Here is a 14,330-nt window from a genome sequence, read left to right on the forward strand (position 1 = left end):
AATTAAACAATATGCTCCTGAGTGCAAGTGGGTCAATAAATAAATTAAAAAGGAAATTTAAAAGTTTCTTGAAACAAATGATAATGGAAACACAACATATCAAAACCTATGGGATACAGCAAAAGAAGTACTAAGAGGTATATTTATAGCTATAAGTGTCTACATCAAAAAAGTAGAATGAGTTGAAAGAAACAACCTCATGACGCATCTTAAAGAACTGGAAAAGCAAGAGCAAACCAAACCCCAAATCAGTAGAAGAAAATAAATAATAAAGATTAGAGCACACATGGATAGGAAGAATCAATATTGTGAAAATAGCCATACTGCCCAAAGTAATTCATAGATTCAATGCTATTCCCATCAAGCTACCAGTGACTCTCTTCACAGAATTAGAAAAAACTACTTTAAATTTCATATGGAACCAAAAAAGAGCTCATATAGCCAAGACAATCTTAAGCAAAAAGAACAAAGCTGGAGGCATCACGCTACCTAGCTTCAAACTATACTACAAGGTTGCAATAACCAAAACAGCATGGCATTGGTACCAAAGCAGATATATAGACCAATGGAATAGAACAGAGACCTCAGAAATAACACCACACATCTACAACCATCTGATCTTTGACAAACCTGACAAAAACAAGCAATGGGAAAAGGATTCCCAATTTAATAAATGGTGCTGGAAAAACTGGCTAGCCACATGCAGAAAACAGAAACTGAACCCCTTCTTTACACTTAATACAAAAATTAACTAAAGATGGATTAGATACTTAAATGTAAGTCTAAAACCATAAAAAACCCTAGAAGAAAACCTAGGCGATACCATTCAGGACATAGGCATGGGCAAAGACTTCATGACTAAAACACCAAAAGCAATGGCAACAAAAGCCAAAATTGACAAATGAGATCTAATCAAACTCAAGAGCTTCTGCACATCAAAAGAAACTATCATCAGAGTGAACAGGCAATCTACAGAATGGGAGAAAATTTTTGCAAGCTACCCATCTGACAAAGGTCTAATATCCAGAATGTACAAGGAACTTAAACAAATTTACCAGAAAAAAACAAACAACCCCATCAAAAAGTGGGCAAAGGATATGAACAGACACTTCTCAAAAGACAACATTTATGTGGCCAGCAAACACGAATAAAAGCTCATCATCACTTGTCATTAGACAAATGTAAATCAAAACCACAATGAGATACCATTTCATGCCAGTTAAAATGGTGATCATTAAAAAGTCTGGAAACAACAGATACTGATGAGGATGGGGAGAAATAGGAAAACTTTTATACTGTTAGTGGTACTGTAAATTAGTTCAACCATTGTGGAAGACAGTGTGGCGATTCCTCAAGGATCTAGAACTAGAACTAGAAGTACCATATGACCCAGCCATCCCATTACTGGGTATATACCCAAAGGATTATAAGTCATGCTGCTATAAAGACACATGCACACGTATGTTTATTGCAGCACTATTCACAATAGCAAAGACTTGGAATCAACCCAAATGTCCATCAGTGACAGACTGGATTAAGAAAATGTGGCACATATACACCATGGAATACTAGGCAGCCATAAAAAAGGATGAGTTTGTGTCCTTTGTAGGGATATGGATGAAACTGGAAACCACCATTCTCAGCAAACTATCGCAAGAACAGAAAACCAAATACCGCATGTTCTCACTCATAGGTGGGAATTGAACAATGAGATCACTTGGACACAGGAAGGGGAACATCACACACCGGGTCCTATTGTGGGGAGGGGGGAGGGGGAGGGATAGCATTGGGAGATATACCTAATGTAAATGACAAGTTAATGGGTGCAGCACACCAACATGGCATGTGTATACATATGTGACAAGCCTGCACGTTGTGCACATGTACCCTAGAACTTAAAGTATAATAATAATAAAAATAAAAAGAAACTCTCGACAGAGTAAACAGACAGCCTACAGAATGGGAGGAAAATTTTGCAAAGTACGCATCTGACAAAGTTCCATCATCTATAAGGAACTTAAAAAATTTACAAGAGAAAAACAAACAACCCCATTAAAAAGTGGCCACAGGACATGAACAGACACTTCTCAAAGGAAGTACAGCCAAGAAGCATATGAAAAAAGCTCAGTATCCCTGATCATTAGAGAAATGCAAATCAAAACCACAATGAGATACCATCTCACACTAGTCAGAATGACTATTACTAAAAAGTCAAAAAATAACAGATGCTGGCAAGACTCAGGAGAAAATTGAACACTGATACACTGTTGATGGGAGTGTAAATTAGTTCAAACATTGTGGAAAGTAGTATGGTGATTCCTCAAAAAGCTAAAAGCAGAACTACCATTCAACCTATCAATCCCATTATTGGGTATATACCCAGAGGAATATAAATCATACCATAAAGACCATGAATTATTGGAATTTCACACACTCATGTGCAATGTTCCACATTTCACATGTACACAAATGTTCACTGCAGCACTATTCACAATAGCAAAGAAAAAGAATCAGCCTAAATGCCCATCAATGACAGATTAAAGAAAATGTGGTACATATATACCACGGAATACTATGCAGCCATAAAAAAGAATGAGATCATGTATTTTGCAGGAACATGAATGGAGCTGGAGGCTATTATCCTTAGCAAGCTAATGCAGGAACAGAAAACCAAATACCACATATTCTCACTTATAAATGGGAGCTAAATGATAACAATTTATGAACACAAAGAAGGAAACAACAGACACTGGGGTCTACTTAAGGGTGGGGGTGGAAGGAGGGGGAGGAGCAGAAAAGATAACTAGTTATTGGGTACTAGGCTTAATACCAGGGTGATGAAATAATACGTACAACGAACCCCCATGACATGTCTTTACCTGTGTAACAAACCTTCACATGTACCCCCAAACCTAAAAGTTAAAAAATGCATTAATTAATTAAAACCAATAAATTTGAAAGTACTTCATTTCAAGAGGAAGCATAAGGAGGGGAGGGATGGAAAGAATAAAGGGGAAGAATGGTTAATTGAAATAGTTGAGTATGTGAAATTCCAATAATTCATAATAACATTCAAAAGAGAAAAGCTAATACAAAGTATGCAAAAAGGGGAGTTACAAATATCAAAATTAAAGGTGAATGATTAATTTTTGTTGATTTAAAACAAGCAGAAGATTTTTTTCTTCGAACTTCTATTTTATTTTATTTTCTTAATCATGCAGGGAGACTGCTTATTCCTAAAGTTTTGCAATAAACACAGTAAATAGGCTCCAGGTTGTTTTGTTTCTCCCCCTGCCCAAGAACCTGCAACAGTCCCTGGACCCTGCTGATGAGAATAGTTGCACTCACCGACGCAGCAGCAGAAACAATCCCTGTCCAAGAACCCACAACAGTTCCTGGACCCTGCTGATCAGAACAGTTGCACTCACCGACACAGCATCAGAAACACTAGTTTTCCTCCCAGACCACAAGGAGGACCGAGGAAGGTCAGATTTAGTGGCCCTTACCGATGCATTCTCGAAAACCTCCACCCCTGGCTGTCCTCCTAGACCACAAAGAGGACCAAGAAAAATTGGATTTAGTGGCCCTTACCAACACATTCTCGAAAACCTGTTTTCGAAAACCACATTCTCGAAGTCCTAAGCATTCTCCTGTTAGTACTGGGACTTTGCCCATGTCCTATAAAGATGTTATGCCCCAAAAGCGAAGTGGAGGGCCATACCCTGAGGGAGGGAAGAGATCTCCAGGGTTGGAAGAGTGACACCTTTGGTCCTCACTTATATGAATAGGAAGGATACAATTTCTGAGGCTCCCGATATCCCAGCTTCAGGAATAGCTTTTGTTAGGCCTGCTTGTCTGAGAAGGGATCCTAAAATTCTGGATAATTCCCCCTACGATGGGGCTTTGGGCACAAATTATGTCTTTCTGATTGGTGACTTTGGGTACCTAAAGAAGGTAACAGAGTCCTGAAGTTTATACTAGAAATCATTCTTATAGGAGAAATTAGAAAAGTACCAGAGACAGGGAGTGATTTTTAGAAGCAGGACTAGTCTTGGAGAAGAGAGGCAAGAGGAAGTTTGTCTGACAGGCGTTAGGACCCAGGAGGCAAGGGTCAGGGTAGATAGAATAGATGGGTGAGTCTCGCTTGGGCAACATGACTTTGAGAGTTCCGCTCAAGGCCAGAGGGTCAACCAACTTGTTGTCAGGACCCCGGAGCTCAATGGTTTTCCTCTCTGTTGACCCTCGGCTCAGCCCAGAAGTATAGGAAAAGCAGAAGCTGGTTCCAGGCAAACCAACGCTCCCAACTCCAAAGAGTCAGGGGTTATTAGACAGCCCTTTGCCAGAAAGCCTGATGTCCATGTCTTTAGTCTGGCAGCCGCAGTAGTTGCTTTTAACTAGCCGACAGGTGCCCGGTATTTAGCCCCCAAATTCTAAGGAAAAATAGGACATAATAGCAAGTGAAAGGTGGTGTGGAACCAAAGAGTGAGCAGCAGCAAGATTTATTGCAAAGAGCAAAAGAACAAATCTTCCACAGCATGGAAGGAGACTGGAGAGGGTTGCCCCTGCTGGCTGGGGCAGCCTGCTTTTATTCCCTTATCTGACCCCACCCACATCCTGCTGATTGGCCCATTTTACAGAGAACTGATTGGTCCGTTTTGACAGGGTGCTGATTGGTGCATTTACAAACCTTTAGCTAGACACAGAGTGCTGATTGGTGCATTTACAAACCTTTAGCTAGACACAGAGTGCTGACTGGTGTATTTACAAACCTTGAGCTAGACAAAGAGTACTGATTGGTGTGTTTACAATCCTTTAACTAGAGGCAAAGTGCTAGACAGAAAAGTTCTCCAAGTCTCCACTAGATTAACTAGACACAGAGTACTGATTGGTGCCTTTACAAACCTTGAGTTAGACACAGAGTGCTGACTGGTGCATTTACAATCCTTTAGCTAGACATAAAAGTTCTCCAAGTCCTCAGGGGACTCAGGAGCCTAGGGGGCTTCACCTAGTGGATCCCACGCAGGCGCGTGAGCAGAGCTGCCCGCCAGTCCCGCCTGCTCCTGCACTCCTCAGCCCTTGGGAGGCTGATGGGACTGGGTGCTGCAGAGCAGAGGGCAGTACCTGTCGGGGAGGCTAGGGCAGGAGCCCACGGGTGGGGCATGGTGGGCTGCAGGTCCCGAGCCCTGCCCCACCAGGAGGCGGGTGAGGCCCAACAAGAATTCGAGCGGCATGGGCGGGTGGCACCGCTGGGGGACCCCGGGCACCCTCCGCAGCTGGTGGCCTGGTTGCTAAGCCCCTCACTGCCAGGCTGGCGGCGCCTACAGCTGCTCCGAGTGCGGGGCCCGCCGAGCCCACGCCCACCCGGAACTCGCGCTGGCCAGGCCGCTGGCAGCCCCGGTTCCCACCCGCTCCTCTCCCTCCACACCTCCCGGCAAGCGGAGGGAGCCGGCTCTGGCCTCCGCCAGCCACAGAGGGGCTCCCACAGTGCAGCGGGCTGAAGGGCTTCTCAAGCACGGCTAGAGCCGAGGCCGGGGAGGTGCCCAGAGCCAGCGAGGGCTGCTAGCATGTTGTCACCTCTCACTAGTAGATGAAACTTCCAGATGGCACTACTAAATATAATAAGATGCTAATAAGGCAAACAGAAGTTTTTAATAATACTAACAGACCAGTTTTGCATAATCAAAATGATAGGACACCAGCTATAGGGGATTCTAAAAGTGCATCCCTCGGGGAGTTTCCAGGCTATAAAATTCAAAAATCTAGTTGACATAACAAGTTAAGTTTAACTACAAAGAAGGAAGCAAAGCCTGATGGCCAGTGGCTTGGGTCTGAATCACCTTGGAAATCCCTTGCCGTAACAAAAGCCCAGATTACTTAGCTCAGATTTTTTTTTTTTTTTTTTTTTTTTTAGACGGAGCTTTGCTCTTGTTGCCCAGGCTGGAGTGCAGTGGCACGATGTCAGCTCACTGCAACCTCCACCTTCCAGTTTCAAGTGATTCTCCTGACTCAGCCTCCCGAGTAGCTGGGATTACATGCACCCGCCACATTTTTGTATTTTTAGTAGAAACAGGGTTTCACCATATTGGCCAGGCTGGCCTCAAACTCCTGACCTCGTGATGCCCCTGCCTCAGCCTCCCAAAGTGCTGGGATTACAGGCATGAGCCACCGCGCCCGGCCGTAACTCAGATTATTTAACCTCAGCTGGTTTAAGAATTTGTGGCAGAAACTGCCAGTTAACTTCCAATATCCATTTTCCCATTCTTCCATAATAGATTTTTGGCCACCAAGAAAAAAAGGCTACATTTCACAATCTTTCTTATAGGGAAGTGTAGCCATATGACCCTTCAGCAAGCAGTATTTTCTGGACAGTGAGATGTGAGCAGAAGTAATGTACATCACCTCCCTCTCCCTCCCCTTTTTAACCCAGGCAGCCTGCCTTTAGGGGGCAGGAAGGAGGGGCAGGGGTTACTAAGTTCTTAACCATAGTGATTTTTGTGTTATATGGCCATTTGATCCAGCTTGCTCTTCTGCCATCCCTAGGTGGTTGCCCTCATATCATCACAGTTCAAAATGATCGCTGCCCTCTCTCCAAAATGATTCTTGGAAGGGAATAGATGGCAAGGCAGTCAATGGCGTCAGATCCCAAACTTTAACACTATATTCTACTGCCCTCTAGTGGAATGTTCCGGTACTTGACACAATCATTGCATAACTACATTGGCAAGAATGAAAGCTGTACCTGAAAAGGGCCACCAAGCCATGGATTGGTGTGCGAAAAGAACAATATTGGGACACACAAAAGGCTATCTGCAGAGCCTAGAAGAGAAGCCACAATGATTCCCTCCAGCTCAGGACTCTTGCCCATTCTTTGGTGAAAAGAACTGAAAGTCGGTATCAGAACTGAATACAGAAAACCCACGGTTGCTTGCCTAAATTTCTGTCTCTGCCATTTGCATTATAAACATATTGACTGAGCATCCACCTAGTGCCAGGCACAGCCCTGTCTCTATGATCGAGACAAACAAGGCCCCTTCTTTCAAAAGTGTACATTCTAAGGGGAGAGGAGGGTAAGGGTGGGCGAAGGAAAAGACAATAACAAGAAATGAACCAACACGAGGTTGGGCGTGGTGCCTCACACCTGTAATCCCAGCACTTTGGCAGTCAGAGGCGGGTGGATCACCTGAGGCCAGGAATTCAAGACCAGACTGGCCAACATGGCAAAACCCTGTCTCTATTAAAAATACAAAACTCAGTCGGGCGTGGTGGCATGCGCCTGTAATCCCAGCTACGGCAAGAGGTTGAGGCAGGAGAATCACCTGAACCCAGGAGGCAGAGGCTGCAGTGAGCCAAGATCATGCCACTGCATTCCAGCGTGAGTGACAGAGTCAGACTCTGTCAGAAAAAAAAAAAAGAAATCAACACAAGTGGTGTCAGATAAAGGTAAACAGGGGCCAGATTGTGGAGATTTTTAAATGCATTGGAGAGTTTTAACATAGAGATAACATGCTTGGATTCAGGTTTCTAAAACACCACTCTGGCTTCTAGGTGGAGGATTAATTGTACAAAACAGGGATGGAGGAGGGAGACCAGCTGGAAGATGGGTGTAGGGGTCCGGAGGAGCGGTGATGGTAGCTTGAATTAGAAAGGAAGCAGCAGAGAATGAGGAGTGAAAAGACTGGTTTCCATTGTGAAAGTAAAGCCAACAGGCCTTAGTCTGTTCATGCTGCTACCATAAAAATACAATATACCGGTGGCCTATAAAAATCAGAAATGGATTTCTCACAGTTCTGGAAGCTGGAAATCCGAGATAGGTGCCAGCTTGGTCAGGCTCTGGTACGAGCCTTTTTCCAGGTTGAAGACTACTGTCTTCTCATTGTCTCCTCACATGACAGACAGAAAGCTGGAGAGCTCTCTGTGGCTCTTGTTCAAGGGCACGAATCCTATTCATGAGGGGTCTGCTCTTATGATCTAATTACCTTCCAAAAGTCCCACCTTCTAATACTGTTCTATTGAGGGTTAGGATTTCAACATAAGAATTTGTGGGGGATGCAAACATTCAGTCCATTGCAGGGGAGTTGAGGGAAAGGAAAAAATCCAGGAGTTATATATAGCTCTCATTTCAGACCAGGAGTTCCATCATTCTCAATATATCCTCTTTTTTTGCTTAAAAAAATTCCAATTGGCCAGGCACGGTGGTTCACACCTGTAATCCCAGCACTTTGGGAGGCCGAGACGGGCAGATCACGAGGTCAAGAGATCAAGACCATCCTGGCTAACATGGTGAAACGCTCTCTACTAAAAATACAAAAAATTAGCTGGGTGTGGTGGCGGGCGCCTGTAGTCTCAGCTACTCGGGAGACTGAGGCAGGAGAATGGCGTGAACCCGGGAGGTGGAGCTCGCAGTGAGCGGAGATCGCACCGCTGCACTCCAGTCTGGGGGACAGAGTGAGACTCCATCTCAAAAAAAAAAAAAAATTCCCAATTTAAGGAAATGTCTAGGTGACTGGTCTGGATGGATCCCACCTAACGCTGAAATGATTCTTGATTCAGGAATAGGCAAAACCAGGTAAGAAGCCCTCTTCTAGGACTCATTGCAGCTGTGCAAATGACTCATTGAGCTTCTTCAGTCCCTAGCCTGGAGCACAGTAGGAAGAGCCAGCTCCCAGTGGCCCAGCATCCTCCAGGCATGCAGGGTGTGTCAGTCCTCATCCCAAAGCCCACTGCCCAAGAGGCTTTAGAGACAGCTTGGAATAAGCCCTCTACAGGAGTCCTAAGGATATCCCCTCTTCCCAGCCTCAGTCAACAGCTCAGTATTTTGTCATAGGAACACTTGCTAAAGGAAAAACCCCTCCAGCCTCCAGGTCCTTAATCTACACCTGAGGGCAAAGAAGGGTGCAGGTGACATGACTGACGTGCGGCTAAAACTGGGATAGCCTTTAACCCATCAGGCAAACCCCAGAGTCAACAGTTTTTAAAAACATGAAAGCTGAAGGGGCAACTTCAAATACCTCCTTTATTAGATAAACAAAAGTAGTTTTTCTAACTACTTAGAAATGTAATGTCCCAAATTCTACTCTTTTCATCTTTCAGGGATATGTCATGGGTTGAATTGCGGCCCCCAAAAAAGATATAGTGAAGTCCTCAGAACGTGACCATGTTTGGAAATAGGGCTGTTACAGATGTGATTCGTCAGGATAAGGTCCTACTGGAGCAGAGTGGGCCCCTAACCCAATATGACTGGTGTCCATGCAAGAAGACACAGACACACAAGGAGAACACCATGTGGAGATGGAACACTGCAGAGATGCATCCACAAGCCAAGGAATGCTTGGGGCTACCAGAAGCAAAGAGAGAGGCATGGAACAGATGCTCCCCCAGAACCCTTAGAAGGAACCCACCCTGCTCTGATCTATATTGATAAGGAGAATGGAGAACCAGGTATCCATGCAGCTCCTAAAGATAGGCTGAAGCTGGGATCTGGACCTTCAATCAAAGGCTTAAAGGGGAGATCTCAAGTTTCAACACCATGTGTTGGCAAAATGTCCGGTGCTTTACCAGCCTTACCTAAAGCTACCAGAAAGGCTTTTGGAACTGTCGACAGGGCTACAGAAACGCGAGTAAAGACCAACAGACTCCTCAAACTAAAACACCGAAATTTCTCTGCCAAAAAGATGACCAGGGAGACTGTTAAAGCAAAAAGCTCTGTTCCTGCCTCAGATAATGTTATCCAGAAATAGAAAAATTCTTTCACTTCAGTCTTCTAGATTTTGAGAGTTTTAACCAACCTGAAGAGCACCAGATTACAGGCCTCCCCTTGAGTGGAATGCCTCTTATGATCCTTGATAAGGAGAGAGAGCTTGAAAAGCTGTTTCAGCTGGGCCTGCCTCCACCTGTGAAGATGCCCTCTCCATCATGGGAGCCCAATCTGTTGTAGTCTCCTTCAACCCTTCTGTTGACCCTGGATGTGGAATTGCCACCTGTTTGCTATGACATAAATATATATATATATATATATATACATATTTTTTTTTTAGACGGAGTTTTGCTCTTGTTGCCCAGGCTGGAGTGCCATGGCACAATCTCAGCTCACCGCAACCTCCACCTCCCAGGTTCAAGCAACTCTCCTGCCTCAGCCTCCCAAGTAGCTGGGATTACAGGCATGCACCACCACGCCTGGCTAATTTCGTATTTTGAGTAGAGACAGAGTTTCTCCATGTAGAGGCTGATCTCAAACTCCTGACCTCAGGTGATCTGCTCACTTTGGCCTCCCAAAGTGCTGGGACCACAGGTGTGAGCCACCACGCCCGGCCATGCTATGACATAAATATTTAAATTTCTTGATGCTTTAGGGTTTATGTGTGTTTCTATTAATAAAGCATTCTTTTTCAACAAGAAAAAAAAACTCACCCTGCTAACACCTTAATTTTGCACTTCCAGCCTCCAGAACTGTGAGACAATAAATTTCTGGGTTTTTTTCATTCACACAGTTTGGCAGACCACGTTACAGCAGCCCTAAGAAACTAATATAAAGTCAACTGAGTGGAGAAGCTGAGCACTGACGCACGGTGGCAGGTCACTCATAAAATCTGCTCTCCTGTCAGGAACCTGGGCATATCTAGGATGTGAAACTGGGGAGATCTAGGGTTCAATGCTAGCATACTCTTGGGTTTACTCTAGAAATGTTATTAACTTCTCTAGGCCCTTCTTCTAGAAAAACAAAGGGAGAAGGGGATCAAGCCATCTAACTCAAAATCCTACTGAGACATTTATGTCAGTTCCATTGATGATTTGGGAACACACACATTAGTTTTAAGGTGTTTAAGGTTTTTTAAACTAATTTATATGGGTCCTTTTGGTTTTTTGTGTTTTTGGTTTTTGGGGTTTTGTTTTTTGTTTGTGTGTGTGTGTGTGATTTTTTTGTTGTTGTTGTTTTGTTTTGTTTTTTGTTTTATTTTGTTTTTGAGACAGTGTCTCATTCTGTTGCCCAGGCTGGAGGGCAGAGGTGTGATCACAGTTCACTGCCACCTCTGCCTCCCAGGTTCAAGCAATTCTCCTACCTCAGCCTTCCGAGTAGCTGGAACCACAAACGTGCACCACCATGCCTGGCCAATTTTTTGTATTTCTTGTGATAGAGACAGGGTTTCACTATGATGCCCAGGCTCATCTCAAACTCCTGAGCTAAAGCGATCCACCTGCCTTGGCCTCCTAAAGTGCTGGAATTACAGGCATGAGCCACCACACCTGAGCTATTTTTTTATTTTTAATTTTTGTGGGTATACAGTAGGTGTATATATTTAAGGGATACACGAGATGTTTTCATACAGACATGGAAAGTGAAATAATCACATCATGGAGAATGGGGTCTCCATCCCTTCAAGCATTTATCCTTTGTGTTACAAACTATCCAATTACATTGTTTTAGTTATTTTTAAACATACAATCAAGTTATTATTGGCTATAGTCACTCTATTGTGCTGAAAATAGTAGGTCTTATTCATTCTTTCTAATTTTTTTGTGCCCATTAACCATCCCCATTGTATTAATTGTTTTCACATGACTGATAAAGACATACCCAAGACTGGTCAATCTACAAAAGAAAGAGGTTTAATGGACTTACAGTTCCATGTGGCTAGGGAGGCCTCACAATCATGGCAGAAGGCAAGAGGCACTTCTTACATGGCGGCGACAAGAGACAGAATGAGAGCCAAGAAAAACGGGTCTCCCCTTATCAAACTGTCAGATCTCATGAGACTTACTGTCTACCAACAGAATGGTATGGGAGAAACTGCCCCCGTGATTCAATTATCTCTTACCAGGTCCCTCCCACAACACATGGAAATTATGAGAGTACAATTCAAGATGAGATTTGGGTGGAGACACAGTGAAACCATAACACCCATCTCCCCCACAGCCCCCCAATGTTTGGGTTTATTATCATAAATTAGGAAATAAATCTATGATTAACCTTAAAGGTAATTCAATTCATTTTATGTCTTATGTATATTAGACTTTGGGGGCTGTGGTAGGCAGCTTCTAAGGTGCCCCAATGATCCCCACCTCCTGGTATTGGAACCCTTATGTAATCCCTCCCTCTTAAGTGTGGATTGCATTTACTGCCTTGCTTCTAACAAATAGAAAACAGCAGGGGCGGGGCGCAGTGGCTCAAGCCTGTAATCCCAGCACTTTGGGAGGCCGAGACGGGTGGATCACGAGGTCAGGAGATCAAGACCATCCTGGCTAACACGGTGAAACCCCGTCTCTACTAAAAAATACAAAAAACTAGGCGAGGTGGTGGGCGCCTGTAGTCCCAGCTACTCAGGAGGCTGAGGCAGGAGAATGGCGTAAACCCGGGAGGCGGAGCTTGCAGTGAGCTGAGATCCGGCCACTGCACTCCAGCCTGGGCGACAGAGCGAGACTCCGTCTCAAAAAAAAAAAAAAAAGAAAAAAGAAAACAGCAAAAGTGACGAGCTCCCAAGATTCCATTATAAAAGGACTGTGGCTTGCATCTTGAGAGTCAGAGTGGCTCTTTCTCACGGCTCACTCCAGAGGAAGCCAGCTGCCATGCTGTGAGGTAGCCATGCAGAGAGGCTCACACAGTAGGGGACTGAAACCTGGCAATGACCACATGGAGTTGGATCATCTGCCCCAAAAAAGCCTTTAGATAAAACCCTGGGTCTAGCCACCAGCTTGACGGCCACCTCATGAACGACCCTGGGCCAGAGACCTCCAGCTAAGCCAGGTTCAGAATCCTGACACACAGAAACTGTGAGCTAGTACAAAGGTGCTGTTTTAAATCACTAAGCCAGGGTTGGTGGAGGGAGTCATTTGCCACACAGTAATAATGAATAGAGAGATGTCCTATGGGAATCTGAGTTTTTGCAGCAGGGTCTGAGATGGGTATTCTGAAGACTGGAGCTTGGATTTTCCTCTAATGGCATGCAAATTAAGAGAACAGACTGAAGTCAGGGTCAATTTCAGCACAAGGGATGAAACACACACTTTGGGTCTGTGTGCTTCATGACAAACCTCCACCCCCAGGCTCTCCCGGTGCCTGCTTCCTCCCATATCCACACTCTTTTTTTTTTTTCTAGGGGTACAAATGCAGGTTCGTTATATAGTAAAATTGTGTCATGAGGGTGTGTTGTACAGATTATTTCATCACCCAGGTACTAACCCTACTGCCCAATAGCTATTTTTTTCTGCTCCTCTCACTCCTACCATCCTCCACCCTCCAACAGACCCCACTGTGTGCTGTTCGCCTTTATGTGTCCATGTGTTCTCATCATTTAGCTCCCACTTATAAATGAGAACATGCATATTCGGCTTTCTGTTCCTGTGTTACTTTGCTAAAGATAATGGCCTGCAGCTCCATCCATGTTCCTACAAAGGACATGCTCTCATTCTTCTTTTATGGCTGCACAATATTCCATGGTGTATATGTACCACGTTTTCTTTACCCAGTCCATCACTAATGAGCATTTACATTGATTCCATGTCTTTGCTATTGTGAACAGTGCTGCAATGAACACACATGTGCATGTGTCTTTATGGTAGAATAATTTCTGTTCCTCTGGGTATTTGCCCAGTGATGGGATTGCTGGGTCAAATGAGAAAACAGTCCTCATCCACATTCTTTCTCTCCTTCCACCTTTACAAAATTGATGGAGGTCAATCTAGCTTTCCAAATCCACTTGTAGTGGACTGAAAGGCAGTTCCCAAAAAGATATGTCTTCATCCTAAACTCCAACACCTGGGAATATAACTGTAAATGATAAAAGATGTGATTAAGTTAAGGGTTTTGAAATATATGAAACAATCCTCAACATCACTAATGATCAGAGAACTGCAAATCAAAACCACAAAGCGATACCACCTTACTCCTGCAAGAATGGTCATAATCAAAAAATAATAGATGTTGGTGTGGATGCAGTGAACAGGGAACACTTCTACACTGCTGGTGGGAATGCAAACTAGTACAGCCGCTATGGAAAACAGTGTGGAGATTCCTTAAAGAACTAAAAGTAGAACTACCATTTGATCCAGCAATCCCACTACCGGGTACCCAGAGGAAAAGGAGTCATTACACAAAAAAGATACCTACACACCCATGTTTATAGCAGCACATTTCACAATTGCAAAAATGTGGAACCGGCCTAAAGGCCCATCAATCAACGAATGGATAAAGAAACTGTGGTATATATATACAATGGAATACTACTCAGCCATAAAAAGGAATGAATTAATGGCATTCACAGCAACCGGGATGGAACTGGAGACTATTATTCTAAGTGAAGTAACTCAGGAATGGAAAACCAAAATCATATGTTCTC

The 14,330-nt window shown here is 44.0% G+C and overlaps 2 protein-coding genes and 1 pseudogene across 2 annotated transcripts in view; 2 read left to right on the forward strand and 1 right to left on the reverse strand.

Moving 5' to 3' along the window:
- Positions 1–14,330, forward strand: part of SLC22A8 (solute carrier family 22 member 8) — a 132,135-nt gene that overhangs the window by 83,566 nt on the left and 34,239 nt on the right. The window lies entirely within an intron of this gene.
- The window catches only part of SLC22A9 (solute carrier family 22 member 9), a 46,991-nt gene that overhangs the window by 20,227 nt on the left and 12,434 nt on the right, over positions 1–14,330 (reverse strand). The gene's annotated exons all lie outside the window — the stretch shown is intronic.
- On the forward strand, positions 9,103–10,133 carry LOC100425725 (securin pseudogene; annotated as a pseudogene).

This window comes from Macaca mulatta, chromosome 14 (assembly GCF_049350105.2).
Source record: "Macaca mulatta isolate MMU2019108-1 chromosome 14, T2T-MMU8v2.0, whole genome shotgun sequence".
NCBI classification, from domain to species: Eukaryota; Metazoa; Chordata; class Mammalia; order Primates; family Cercopithecidae; genus Macaca; species Macaca mulatta.